Source organism: Oryctolagus cuniculus, chromosome 11, assembly GCF_964237555.1.
Source record: "Oryctolagus cuniculus chromosome 11, mOryCun1.1, whole genome shotgun sequence".
Classification (NCBI taxonomy): domain Eukaryota; kingdom Metazoa; phylum Chordata; class Mammalia; order Lagomorpha; family Leporidae; genus Oryctolagus; species Oryctolagus cuniculus.
The window spans coordinates 56,352,262-56,367,481 of NC_091442.1; positions in this window are offsets into that span (position 1 = coordinate 56,352,262).

Sequence of the window (15,220 nt, forward strand, 5' to 3'; positions counted from 1 at the left end):
CGGAGACAGACTGAGACGTGGTGTGCCCTACCAGATAGCACACACACACACACACACATATACACGGCCTCCTCCGGGTAGCTGTGGGACTGGGTGCTTCTCTCCAGGATCCTGGAAAATGAGGTAGAGGCAAGTCTTGGGATGTCCCCCTCAGGTGCCATTCTCAGAGCACTTTCTAGTTGCTTCCTGATTCTTGGAGAAGAATCATGGTGGGCGCACGTAGGGCAGCCAAGGGGACAAAGACAGGGCTAGAAAGTGGAACCACAAGGAGCCTTGGGACCCTAGTGGAGATGGAAGAACACACCAGCTTCTGGGGCAAACAGGGAGCCCCGGGCACCTGGGGACTGGCGGGCTCCCTGGTGACAGCCCTCGCCCCTCCACACTCCTGCCTGGCTTCCATCTCAGCCCTGGTGATTGCAAAGAAAGGAATGAGAATTGTGCTCCTGGCTCAGCTGGTTCTTTAGCCTCCCCCTCTTGTGCCCACCACCTCTCCAGGACAGGAGACTGATGTTTGCATGCACGCGGGTGGCTTTTGCTGGGAAGGGTGCAGACTGTGCCTCAGTAGAGTACAGGACAGAGCCATGGAGAAGCTGAGGATGGAGACACAGTCTTCATTTTCCTGCAACGTCTCACTGGCTCAGGAGAAATACTTGAAATTGCAAAGGTCCAGAAAAATCTCAGATACGGGGTCCCATGGAGAGAGGGGTAGAATATGTAATCATAAGAAGAAGGTGGGGCTGGCACTGTGTCGCAGTAGGTTAAAACCCTGCCCTGTAGCCCTGCAGCGCTGGCATCCCATATGGGCACCGATTCGAGTCCCAGATGCTCCACTTCTGATCCAGCTCCCTGTTAATGCACTTAGGAAAGCAGTGGAAGAAGGCCTAAGTGTTTGGGCCCCTGCACCCACGTGGGAGACCTGGAAGAAGCGCCTGATTCCTGGCTGCGGTGTGGCCCGGCCCCAGCCATTGTGGCCATTTGAGGAGTGAACCAGCAAATGGAAGATTTTTCTCTCTCTCTCTCTGTATTTTTTGACTTTCAAATAAATAGATCTTAAAAGAAGAAGGAGAAGGAGAAGGAGAAGGAGAAGGAGAAGGAGAAGGAGAAGAAGAAGAAGAAACAACAACCAATGCTAACCCAGCTGGTTAGCCACCGTGTCCATTCCTCAGTCTCGTGGAAGGTATGTCCTCATCCTCATTTCTCCAGTGAGAAGGTACAATCCTGCTTTCTCTCGCTCGTACGTCAAGCTGCCCCGACTCACTTATTTAATTTGCTTCTCCAGCTATCCAGAATTCCTTGATTTAGTGTGATTGTCATCTCAAATCTTCCTTGCAGTCTGCAAATTTTCGCCCTAGTTCCAGCATAAAAGCACATTACTCAATTCAGAAGTCAATGGCGTTCACTGAACGGCCTCTTGGGTGAAACACTATAGAGGAATTGCTGCATCCAAACTTGGCTCTGCCAGAGCTTAGCAGCCTGGTGGAGGAAAAGAGACATTTAAAAAACATAAAATAGGGATTCTACTTGAAAGTGTAGGTAGGGGCTGGCGCTGTGGTGCCGTGGGTTAACGCCCTGGCCTGAAGCGCCGGCATCTTAGATAGGTGCTGGTTCGAGACCTGGTTGCTCCACTTTCAATCCAGCTCTCTGCTATGGCCTAGGAAAGCAATAGAAGATGGCCCAAGTCCTTGGGCCCCTGCACCTGGAAGAAGCTCCTGGCTCCTGGCTTCGGATTGGTGCAGCTTCGGCTGTTGCAGCCATCTGGGGAGTGAACCAGCAGATGGAAGACCTTTCCCTCTGTCTCCACCTCTCTCTATAACTCTGTCTTTCAAAGTGTAGGTAGACAACCTTTTGCCTCTCAGTGCCCCATTTCCACCTCTGGGAAGGGAGGGGCGAGGCTACAACTCTTGGTAAACTGCCAGCCTTGGTGATCCCTGCGGGCCCTTTCTGATTTAGCCCGGGTTTGCTAGAATGAGGTGTTTTTTTGGTTTTTGTTTGTTTGTTTGTTTTGTTTGTTTTTTATTTTTTTGACAGGCAGAGTGGACAGTGAGAGAGAGAGACAGAGAGAAAGGTCTTCCTTTGCCGTTGGTTCACCCTCTAATGGCCGCCGCAGCTGGTGCGCTGCGGCTGGCGCACCGCGCTGATCCGATGGCAGGAGCCAGGTGCTTATCCTGGTCTCCCATGGGGTGCAGGGCCCAACTACTTGGGCCATCCTCCACTGCACTCCCTGGCCACAGCAGAGATCTGGCCTGGAAGAGGGGCAACCGGGACAGAACCCAGGGTGCCGGCGCCGCAAGGTGGAGGATTAGCCTAGTGAGCCGCGGCGCCGGCCTGTTTTTGATTTTTTGATAGGCAGAGTTAGACAGTGAGAGAGAGAGACAGAGAGAGTTATAGACAGTGAAAGAGAGACAGAGAGAAAGGTCTTCCTTCCATTGGTTCACTCCCGTAACGGCCACCATGGCTGGCGCTGCGCTGAACCAAAGCCAGGAGCCAACTGCCTCCTCCTGGTCTCCCATGTGGGTGCAGGGGCCAAGCACTTGGGCCACCCTCCACTGCACTCCCGGGCCACAGCAGAGAGCTGGACTGGAAGAGGAGCAACCAGGACAGAACCCAGGGTGCCGGCGCCGCAGGCAGAGGATTAACCTAGTGAGCTACGGCACCAGCCTAGAATGAGTCTTTAATAATGAAATTCATTAATATATTACACACAAAAAAAATCACATCATCAATTCAATAGATTTGACTAAATTCAAGACAGCTACTTTTTTATTTTAAAGATTTATTTATTTATTAGAAAGGCAGAATTACAGAAAGGCAAAGGTAGAGGGAGAGAGAGAGAGAGAGAGAGAGGTCTTCCATCCACTGGTTCACTCCAGGGGCCCAAGCACTTGGGCCATCTTCTACTGCTTTCCCAGGCCATAGCAGAGAGCTGGATTGAAGAGGAGCAGCCAGGACTCGAACTGGCACCCATATGGGATGCCGGTGCTGCAGGCCAGGGCTTTAATCTGCTGCGCGACAATTACTTTTAATAAAAGTAATATAAGTAAATATAATAATATTATTATAAAAGTAATATAATAAAGTATAAAAAGTATATAAAAGTAATATAATAATATTATTATAAAAGTAATATAAGTAAATAAGACAGTTACTTTTAATAAAACCCATTAAAAGGGCCAATGTTGTGGCACAACAGGTCAGACTTGCCATTCGCTACACTGACATCTCTCGTTCAAGACCCAGCTGTTCCACTTCCACCCCAGCTTCCTGCTACCATGTCTGGGAATCGCTCCTGGCCCCTGGCTGCGGCCTGGCCCAGACCTGGCTGTTGCAGCAATTTGGGGAATGAACCAGAGGATGTAAGATCTTCCTCTCTCTCTCTCTGTTGCTCTTTCAAATAAATAAATATTTAAAAAAAATTTTTTTTTATTTGAGAGGCAGAGTTACAGACTGAGAGAGGGATAGACAGAGAGAGAGGTCTTCCATCCACTGGTTCATTCCTCAGATGGCCTCAACAACTGGAGCTGAGCTGATCCGAAACCAGGGGCAGGAGCTTCCTCTGGATCTCCCACGTGAGTGCAGGGCCCAAGCATTTGGGCCATCCTCCACTAACCTCCCAGGCCATCAGCAGGGAGCTGGATTGGAAGTGGTGCAGCTGAGACTGGAACCAGCACCCATAAGGGATAACAGTGTCACAGGCAGAGGTTTAACCTATACACCATAGCGCCAGCCCTTTTGTTTTTTCATTTTTATTTATTTTTTAAAAAAAGAATTAGAGGCTGGCACTGTGGCATAGAGGATTAAGCTGTGAACTCCAACACCAGCATCCCATATAAGCATGTGTTCAAGTCCCAGCTGCTCCATTTCTGATCCAGCTCCCTGCTAATGCGCCTGGGAAAGCTGCAGAAGATGGCCCAAGTCCTTAGGCTCCTGCCATCCATGGGATGACCTGGATGGGATTCCCAGCCCCGACTGTTGTGGCCATATGGGGAGTGAACCAATGGATGGGAGATCTCTCTCTCTCTCTCTCTGCATTTCAAATAAATAAAATAAATCTTAAAGAAATGCAAGCATTGGGCCGGCGCCGCGGCTCACTAGGCTAATCCTCCGCCTTGCGGCGCCAGCACACCGGGTTCTAGTCTGGGTCGGGGCGCCGGATTCTGTCCCGGTTGCCCCTCTTCCAGGCCAGCTCTCTGCTGTGGCCAGGGAGTGCAGTGGAGGATGGCCCAAGTGCTTGGGCCCTGCACCCCATGGGAGACCAGGATAAGTACCTGGCTCCTGCCATCAGATCAGCACGGTGCGCCGGCCACAGCGCGCTGGCCACGGCGCGCTGGCCACGGCAACCATTGGAGGGTGAACCAACGCAAAGGAAGACCTTTCTCTCTGTCTTTCTCTCTCTCACTGTCCACTCTGCCTGTCAAAAAAAAAAAAAAAAAAAAAGAAAAAAGAAAAAGAAAAGAAAAAGAAAGAAATGCAAGCATTAAAGTGAGAAAATGGTCAGAATTTGTGGTATTGTCCCTTGTACTCATTTTTGTCTTCTCTCTGCCGGGAAGCCCTGTGGCAAGGGTGTGCACCCCAATCTTTCAGAGATTAGGATCTTGAGCTCAAGTCCGTCCAGCTCAGCTGAGCGTGTTGAGGTAGCAAAGAAATCAAGGTGTGCTGGGAACGAGAACAGATTCCACAGACAGAAAACTCACGCAGAGAGGCAAGTGTGCAAGAGCTACGTCTTTTCCCAGACAAGACGTTGCTTAGATTCGCTCTAAGGAAAATGAGCGAGGCTGCTCGTTACCAGCAGGTGGCAGCAGTGAGCCACCCAGAGACTCCACCTACCGCCCACACCCCAGCAGGGGGCAGAGTGTTGGCTGCGTTTGCCGGAGACAGCGGTGGAGCCCTCAGCGCCCAAGCAAAGGCTGGGAAGGGAAAAGGCCTCCGGGTTGTCATACTGACTCCGGCCCTTCCAGGAGTCTTGGCTCAGAGGGAGCAAGGCGCTTGTGAAACGTCCAAGGGTATCTTGATTCCTAGGCTAGAATTTAGCAAGTAGCACATGCCGGCAGATGGAAGATCTATTACTCTCCCTGTCTCTCTCTCTCTCTCTCACCCTGCCGTTCAAATAAATAAAGCAAACTTTTTTTTGAAAAAAAAAAAATATTTGTAAGATATCATGAAGATAGGCCTTGTGTATTTTCAGGAAGCCTACGGGAGATGGGAAGAAAATAGGGGAAAAGTTAGGAAATAAATAAAGGGACAGTCACCGAAAGCTGCGGAGCAGGGAGGCGCAATGGCCGGTTTTTTTCTTTTCTGAGATTTTTCCAGCTGCTGGTTCACTCCCCAAATACCCGTACCAGCCACGGCTGGGCCAGGCTGGAGCCAGGAGCCAGCAACTCCATCCAGGTGTTCCATGAGGGTGACAACGACCCAAGGACTTAAACTACCACCACCCCACTGCCTCCCAGGCCGTACACCAGAAGGAAGTGACATCAGAAGCCAGGGCAGGACTCAAACCCAGGACACCGATATGGGAGGCAGGGACCCCAAGCAGCATCTTAACTGCTATGCCATATGCCCATCCTCAGATAGTTGGAAGGCAGAGTTAGAGAGGAAGAGGAGGAGTGAGAGAGAGATCTTTCATCGGCTGGTTCACTCCCCAAATGGCTGCAAAGCTCGGGGCTGAGCCAGGCTGAAGTCAGGACCCCAAAACCCCAACCAGGTCCTTCAAAGGGGTGACAGGGGCCCAAGCACTCGGACCACCATGCACTGCCTTCCCAGGTGCATTGGCAGGGAGCTGAGTTGGAAGCACAGCGATGGAGACTTGAGTTGGTGCTCTGACATGGGATGCCGGCTCAGCCTGCTGAGCCAAACACCGGCCCCAGATTTTTCTTTTAGAATTATCTTTTAGATATATCTTTTAGAATTAGAATTTTCTTTTAGAATTATCTCCATGAAAAAGCATCACACGTAACTATACAAGAACATGTATGGAGTTAGTCGGGACAGCTTTGTCTGTGGTATTGGGAAGCTAGTTCTCGAAGGGAATCCTATGCAACAGTTAAAAGTGATAAAGTAGCTACACACATTGCAAAATGGGTGCATCTTCAAAAAGGGGCATTCCTTGAAAAAAGTAAAAAACAATTATGTCTATTGCACAAATAAATTCTGCATGCCACTTAAACACAACCACAAACCAAGGCAAGCTATGTCCAGGGGCAAAGAGACACATTAGACTGGTGATTATGGGGGCGGAAAAGAGCTTAGGAATGAAGAGGGAAAAAGTAAAATAAATAAGAGAAGAACCTTGAATGAACCCAAATGGTGACCATGTACTACGAACTGGAGAATATGATTAACCTCTTGGTACCTGGACTTAAAATTAAAAATAAAGAGTCCATATTGCCCGTTCTCATCCCCATGTATCGAATTGTTCCTGATGGTTCAATCCCCAGATGGCCGCAACAGCTGGAGCTGCACCGATCCAAAGCCAGGAATCAGGAGCTTCTTCCAGGTTTCCTACCCGGGTGCTGGGGCCCAAGGACTTGGGCCATCCTCCACTGCCCTCCCAGGCCATAGCAGAGAGCTGGATCGGAAGAGGAGCAGCCGGGACTAGAACCGGTGCCCATATGGGATGCCAGTGCTTCAGGCCAGGGCATTAACCCGCTGCACCACAGCGCCGGCCCCTGTTCCAAAGCCTTCTATACTCTAGAAGTTAAAGTCCAAGGCTCTCTAGTCGAGAACTATTTTTTAAATTTTTTTATTTATTTGAGAGGCAGAAAGAGAAAAAGAGAGTGCACACATACTCTTGTCCACTGGTTCACTTCCCAAATGCCTGTCACTCTTAGCCAGGCACTCTGGAATGGGTTGTGGTATGTTACCCACTAGGCCAACAGCTCACCCCTAAGTTAACACCTTTATGTCTGCCAATACTCACCTGCTTGAGGCCGGTGCTGTGGCATAGCGGGTTAAGCTGCCATCTGTAGTGCTGGCATCGCATATGGGCGCCAGTTTGAATCCCAGCTGCTATACTTCTGGTCCAGCTCTCTGCTATGGCCTGGGAAAGCAGTAGAAGACGGCCCAAGTCCTCAGGCCCCTGCACATGTGTGGGAGACCTGGAAGAAGCTCCTGGCTCCTGGCTTCATATAGGTGTAGCTCTGACAGTTGTGGCCATCTGGGGAGTGAACCAGCAGATGGAAGCCCTCTCTCTCTGTCTCTGATTCTGCTTCTCAGATAAATAAGTGAAAAGACAACTCACAACGAGAAATGTTTCTGATATTTTTTGAGAGAATTATTATCCAGTATATAAAAATTAAATTGAAGGGCAGGCTTTGTGGTAGGGGGGTTAAGCCACTGCTTAATATGCCCAGATTCCTTATCAGAATTCTGGTCCAGCGTCCCGAGAGGCACGAGATTATAGCAGAAGTACTTGGGTGCCTTCCACCTAGGTGGGAGACCAGGATGGCGTTCCTGGCTCATGGCTTTGGTTTGGGCCCAGGCTTGGCTTTTTTTTCTTTTTCTTTCTTTCTTTCTTTCTTTCTTTCTTTCTTTCTTTCTTTCTTTCTTTCTTTCTTTCTTTCTTTCTTTCTTTCTTTCTTTCTTTCTTTCTCTTTCTTTCTTTCTTTCTTTCTTTCTTTCTTTCTTTCTTTCTTTCTTTCTTTCTTTCTTTCTTTCTTTCTTTCTAGCAAATGGAAGATCTCTCTTTTCTCTATTTCTCTCTGTGTGTCACTCTGCTTTTCAAACAAATGGAATCCTTTTTTTCAATAAAAGGTATATTTAAAATGTTAAATGTGGGGGCTGGCATTGTGGCGTAGTGTATTCAGCTGTTGCATGTGGTGCCCACACCCCATATAGGTGCTAGTTGGAGTCCCGGCTGCTCCACTTCTGATCCAGCTTCCTGCTAAGGCACCTGGGAAAGCAATAGAAGATGGCCTAAGTCCTTGGGCCCCTGGCATTCACATGGGAGACCCAGAAGAAGCTCCTGGCTTCTGGCTTCAGCTTGGCCCAGCCCCAGCTGTTATAGTCATTAAGGGAGTGAAGCAGTGGATGGAAAATTTCTCCCTTGGTTTCTTTCTCCCTGTGTAACTCTTCCAAATAAATAAATACATCTAAAACACAAAAAGAAAGAAAAGAAAAGAAAAAGGAAATAAGATGTAAAATGGCCCAGAAATTTTGGCAAAGAGCTTGGCGGTTTCTCATAAAGTTGAATATACATCTATCATAAGACCCACCATGGCATTCACAGGTATTTACCTAGGAGAAACAAAAACACATTCATAAAGTGACTTGCATGGATTTCACAGCAGCTTTCTTCATAGGAGTCAAAACTGGAAGGGCTTGGGGCTGGCGCTGTGGCGTAGCGGGTAAAGCCACCACCTGCAGCACCAGCATCCCATATGGGCGCTGGTTCGAGTCCCTGCTGCTCCACTTGGGATCCAGCTCTGCTATGGCCTGGGAGAAAGCAACAGAGGACGGCCCAAGTGTCTGGGCCCCTGGCACCCATGCAAGAGACCCTGATGAAGCTCCTGGCTCCTGGCTTCTGCCCGTCCCATTGCAGCCAACTGGGGAGTGAAAGAACATACGGAGGATCTCTCCCCCACTACCTCGTAACTCCGATTTTCAAATAAATAAAACAGTCTTTTTTTAAAAAAAGTCAAAACTAGAAACAACCCCAGACGTTCATCAGAAGGTTTCTGGATGAGCAAATTGCAGTACAGCCGCACGAGCGATACTACTAAGAGGCATCAGAGAGCACACCACAGACACGGCCACCACGGAGGACTCAGAACCATTACGTCAAGTCAAAGAAGCCGGAGCGAGAAGTGCAAAGGGGTGTACGCTGTAGTATTGCATTTCTGTGAAGCTCTGGAAAAGTCCGATGCAGCCTCCAGTGACAGGAAGCAGGGCATGGCTGCCTAGGACTGGGGCGCCTGTGTGGGAACGGGTGGGTAGAGATTAGCAGGGATTGTCTGGGATGCTGGGGCACAAGGGACTTTTTTAGGGTAATGTTCTGTATCTTTTTTTTTTTTTTTTAAGATTTGTTTATTGAGGCCAGTGCTGTAGTGCAGTGGGTTAAGCCACCACCTGCAGTGCCAGCATCCCAGACGGGCACCGGTTCAATGTCCAGCTTCTCCATTTCTGGTCTAGCTTCCTGATAATGCACCTGGGAATGCAGTGGAAGATGACCCAAGTGCTTTGGCCCCTGCACCCACGGGAGACACCCAGAGGAAATTTCTGGCTCCTGGCTTTGGCCTGGACCTGCCCTGGCCTTTGTGACCATTTGGGGAGTGAGGCAGTGGATGGAAGACCTCTCTCTCTCTTTCACTATCTCTCTTTGTCTCTGCCACTTCTTCTCTGTATTTCTTTAAAATAATAATTTAAAAATATTTATTTATTTATTTATTTGAAATCAGAGTTACAGAGGCAGGGGGTGGAGAGAGAGAGAGAGAGAGAGAGATTTTCCATTTGCTTGTTCACTCCCCAAGTAACTGCAAAGGCCAGGACTGGCCCAGGCAAGCCAGGAGCCAGGAGCTTTATCCGGGTCTCCCATGTGGGTGCAGGGGCCCAAACACTTGGGCCACCTTCTGCTACTTTTCCCAGGCCATTAACATGGAGCTGGGTTGGAAATGGAGCAGCTGGGAAACAAACAGGCATCCGTATGGGATGCAGGCATTATGGGGGGTGGATTTACCCACTCTGCCACCATCCACGGCCTTCCCACCTGCCTTAGCAGGAAACCGGGTCTGAAGGAGATCAAATGGTCTTGAATCAGAAACCTTGATGCCACACAGCTCTGCCCTCTAGACCACTTTTTTTCTTTTGTGAAAGGCAGAGACACAGAAGCATGCAGACCCAGAAAGATCTCCCATCTGTTGGTTCACTTCCCAAATGCTTGCAACAGCTGGGGCTAGGCCAGGATGAAGGCAGGAACCTGGAACTCAGTCCCGGTCTCCTACATGGGTAGCAGGGACACAACTGCTTGAGCCATAACCTGTTGCCTCCCAGGGTGCCCAGCAGCAGGACAGTGGAACGGGACGTGGTGCCAGGGGCAAAACCAGGCGCTCTGCTTAGGATGGGGACATCTGGAACAGCAGCGTGTTTGTTTGTTTGTTTTTTAAGATTTATTTATTTGTTTGAAAGGTAGAATTACAGAGATCAGTAAAGCCAGAGAGAGAGAGAGGTCTTCCACCTGCTGGTTCACTTCCCATATGGCCGCAACGGTCGGAGCTGCGCCAATCCAAAGCCAGGAGCCAGGAGCTTCTTCTCTAGGTCTCCCACGCTGGTGCAGGGGCCCAAGGACTTGGGCCATCTTCTACTGCTTTCCCAGGCCACAGCAGAGAGCTGGATCGGAAGTGGAGCAGCCAGGACTCGAACTGGCAACCACATAGGAATGCCGGCACTGCAGGTGGCGGCTTGTCCTACTACGCCACAGTGCTAGCCCAGAAACGGGTTCTAAAAAGGTGCCATGGGAGAAGCCTGCGACTCCTACTTCCTTCCTTAAACTGTCAGTCTCTGGGCTGAGTGGCAAGAGGTGGCATGTCTTAGGCATCATGCCAGAGGCTGATGTGGCAAGAGGAGGTGGGGGGAGAGCTGCCAAGAAGGGGCTGAACTCCAGCAGAAAGGGAAAGAGGCCGCAGGCCTGAGACGGGAAATGTCAAAGCTGGGCATTGCAATGATTATTTAATGAAAAGAAGCCCATCCATCTCTATTATGAAACTGTCATTTAAATTGGGACAGAAGGGGTGGGCACTGTGTTGCAGTGGGTTAAAACCCCAGCATGCAGCGCCTGCATCCCATATGGGCACCAGTTCAAGTCCTGGCTGCCCCCTTTGATCCAGCTCTGCTATGGCCTGGGAAAGCAGTGGAAGATGACCCAAGTCCTTGGGCCCCTGCATCTGTGTGGGAGACCCAGAAGAAGCTCAGGCTGGCGCCGCGGCTCACTAGGCTAATCCTCCGCCTTGCGGCGCCAGCACACCGGATTCTGTCCCGGTTGCCCCTCTTCCAGGCCAGCTCTCTGCTGTGGCCCAGGAGTGCAGTGGAGGATGGCCCAAGTACTTGGGCCCTGCACCCGCATGGGAGACCAGGAGAGGCACCTGGCTCCTGGCTTCAGATCAGTGTGATGCGCCGGCCGCAGCGGCCATTGGAGGGTGTACCAACAGCAAAGGAAGACCTTTCTCTCTGTCTCTCTCTCTCACTGTCCACTCTGCCTGTCAAAAAAATTAAAAAAAAAAATGAAGAAGAAGAAGAAGCTCAGCAGCCAATTGAGGGGTAAACCAGTGGATGGAAGACCTATCTCTCTCTCTCTCTCTCTCTGGCTCTACCTCTCTCTGTAATTCTTTTTTTTTTTTTAAGATTTATTTATTTATTTATTTGAAAGTCAGAGTTACACAGAGAGAGAAGGAGAGGCAGAGGCAGATAAAGAGAAAGGTCTTCCATCTGCAGGTTCACTCCCCAGATGGCAGCAACGGCTGGAGCTGTGCCAATCCAAGGCCAGGAGCCAGGAGCTTCTTCTGGGTCTCCCATTCAGGTGCAGGGGCCTAAGAACTTGGGCCATCTTCTACTGCTTTCCCAGGCCAAAGCAGAGAGCCAGATTGGAAGTGGAGCAGCCAGGTTGCCAATTGGCGCCCACATGGGATGCCAGCACCGCAACCGGTAGCTCTACCCGCTACACCACAGTGCTGGCCCCAATGTAACTCTGTCTTTCAAAAAATAAAAATAAATAAATTTTGTGGCCGTGTTGGTTTAGTGGATTAAGCTGACAGTTGGGACATTCATATCTGATTCCAGAGTTCCTGGTTCCAGTCCCACTTATTCCGTGCTTCCAATCTGGCCTCCTACCAATGTGCTCCAGACCCCTGGCTTCAGCCTGGCCCAGCTCTGCCTGTTGTGGGCATCTAGGGAGTGAACCAGAAAATGGAAGATATCTTTCTGTCTCTCTGCCTTTCAAATAAAATAAAAATTTTTAAAAATTAAGTAAGGGGGGCTGGTGCTGTAGCATAACGGGTAAAGCTGCCGCCTGCAGTGCGGCTTTACCATATGGGCACCGGTTCGATTCCCGGCTGCTCCACTTCTGATCCAGCTCTCTGCTATGGCCTGGGAAAGCAGTAGAAGAAGGCCCAAGTCCTTGGGCCCCTGCACCTACATGGGAGACCTGGAGGAAGCTCCTGGCTCCTGGCTTCAGATTGGCGCAGCTCCAGCCCTTGCAGAACTGGGGAGTGAACCAGCAGATGGAAGACCTCTCTCTCTCTCTCTTTCTGCCTCTCCTTCTATCTCTGTGTAACTCTTTCAAATAAATCTTAATTTTTTTTATTTTTTATTTTTTATTTTTTTACTTATTTGAGAGAGAGACAGAGTCAGAGAGAGTTCCCATTTGTTGGTTCATTTCTCCAAATTCCCTCAACCAAACCAGGAGCTGGGAAGTCAATCCAGGTCTTTCACGTGGGTGTGGGTGGCAGGACCCAATCACTTGAACTAACAAAGCTGCCTCCGACAGTCTGCAATAGCAGGAAGCTGGAATCAGGAGCCAGTCAGTGTGGAAGCCAGGCATCCAAACTGGAATTTTAACCAGTAGGCCAGAGGTTGAACCCAGTTATTATTTTTTAAAAAGAATATTTAAAGTACTTTGAGAAGTTGGTGGGGCTGGTGCCGCGGCTCACTTGGCTAATCCTCCACCTGCGGCGCCGGCACCCCAGGTTCTAGTCCCTGTTGGGGCACCGGATTCTGTCCCAGTTGCTCCTCTTCCAGTCCAGCTCTCTGCTGTGGCCTGGAAGGCAGTGGAGGATGGCCCAGGTGCTTGGGCCCTGCACCGGTATGGGAGACCAGGAAAAGCACCTGGTTCCTGGCTTTGGATCTGCGCAGCGCGCCAGCCGCAGCGTGCCAGCCGTAGCAGCCATTTTGGGGGTGAACCAACGGAAGGAAGACCTTTCTCTCTGTCTCTCTCTCTCTGTCTAATTCTGCCTCCCTGGCCCTTGTGGCCATCTGGGGTGTGAACCAGCAGATGGAAGACATCTCTCTCTGCTTCTGCATAACTCTGCCTTTCAAATAAATAAATAAATCTTTCTTCAAAAAAGATAATTGACAGATATTATGGCATTAAATCCTTAGATAATTCAATATGCATTACTAAGACAAACATATAATCCTAGTATTATCATGCCCTCAATTTCAATCATTCTTTAATATTCAAATTTTCTCCCGTTCCCCAGTCAGTTTTTTCAATCAGTTTGTTCAAAATAGGACCACATTGCACTCAGTTCTTTCTTACCTCTCTCTCTCTTTAAGATTTATATACTTATTTGAAAGCCAGAGTTACAGAGAGAACAGAGAGGGAGAGGCAGGAAGATATTCCATTGGCTGGTTCATTTCCCAGATGCCATGCCCAAGCCAGGAGCCAGGAATTCCATCCAGAAGTTCTGCGGTTTTCCCAGGCACATTAACAAGGATTTGGATTGGAATTGATAGTTTATTATTATTATTATTGATTGACTGATTGATTTGAAAGGCAGAGTTACAGAGAGTGAGACACAGAGATCTTCCATCTGCTGATTCACTCCTCAAGTGGCCAGGGTCAGGCCAAGCCAGGAGCCTGGAACTCCATCTGGCTCTCCCACATGGATGTCAGGGAACTACGACCTGGGTCATCATCCATTGCTTTCCCAGGCACATTAGCAGGGAGCTGGATCCGAAGCGGAGCAGTCAAAGACTCAAACCAGTGCTCAGACACATGATGCTGGTATTGCAGGTGGTGGTTTAACCTGCTGTGCCCCAACACTGGCCCCTGATTTGGTGTTTGTTTTTTAAAGATTTATTTTATTTATTTGATTAGTAGAGTTACACAGAGAGAGGGAGAGACACGGAAAGAGAGATCGATTTCTATCCACTGATTCACTCCCCAAATGGCCATAATGGGCGTGGCTGGGCCAGGCCAAAGCCAGGAACCAGGAGCTTCTTTCGGGTCTCCCATGTGGGTGCAGGGGCCCAAGCACTTGGGCCATCCTCTGCCACTTTTCCAGGTGCATCAGGAGAGAACTGGATCAGAAGTGGAACAGCTGGAACTTGAACCAGTGCCTAAAGCTGGTCTGTTTTTGATTTTTAAAGATTTGCTGGTTCATTCCCCAGATGGCTGCAATGGAGCCAGAACCTGCATCTGGGTTTCCACAAGGCTTTCATAGGAGATGCTGGTGTTGCATTGCTGGTGGTGGCTTAACTGGCTAAGCTCCTGGGCTGCTCCATTACTGATCCAGCTCCCTGCTAATGCACCTGGGAAGGCAGTAGGAGATGGCTCAATTGCTTGTGCCCCTGCCACTCCTGTGGGAGACTCCCAGATGGAGTTCCAGGCTCCTAGCTGCATCCTGACTTGGCCCAGCCCTGATCGTTGTGGCCTTTTGGGTAATGAACCAGTGGATGGAAGCTCCTTCTCTCCACCCGCCCCCACCTCCCAACCTTCACAAAGTTTAGGGAAATGGAGTTAACAGGATCAGACTTTTGGGTTAAGACATGCTTGGGACCCCTGCGTCTCCCAGCAGAGTGCCTGGATTTGAGTCCTGGCACCACTTCTGATTCCAGTTTCCAACCCAGGTACCACGGCTCAAATACTTGAGTCCCTGCCAACCCTGTGGGAGACCCCAGTGGAATCCCAGGTTCCTGGCTTCGGCTGACCCAGTCCCCGCTGTCCGGAGCATTTGGCCGGCAGATGGAAGATCTGTCACTGTGCCTTCCAAATAAAATTAAAAAAAAAAAAAAAAAAAAAAGCTGAAATCTATGCATAGGTGAGGTCAAGGAAAACGCACATTATAAAAAAACTATGCTTGGATTTCGCAATATTTGCATCATCGTACACTCTTTCAATTCCATTTCCCACTTCTGTTTTGCCTCCAGATGTTCCTAGTCTTGTGAGTGGATGACGCAGAGCGCTTCTTCCTGGAAGGCTCCCAGGGCGCTTTGTCCAGGCACCTCCTGTGGCCCGCGGCCGCGGACGGTCCCAGGACCTTTCCCCTCCCAGCAACAGCCCGGGGCCAGCTTCCCCCCCCCCCCCCCCGGGGCGGTGGGGTGGGGGGAGAGTGCAGAGAAGCCCGACGCCAGGGCTCCAGGAGTTCCCGCCGGCGGGGCGGCACCGCGGCAAACAAGCAGGGGTTTGCACGGCGGCCGAGCCACAGCGCCCAGCCCCGGCCGGAAGCTGGGGGTGGAGAGGCCCAGCCCGGCCCACACCAGTCCTCCAGCTCCGGGCAGGGCCCTCCGAGGC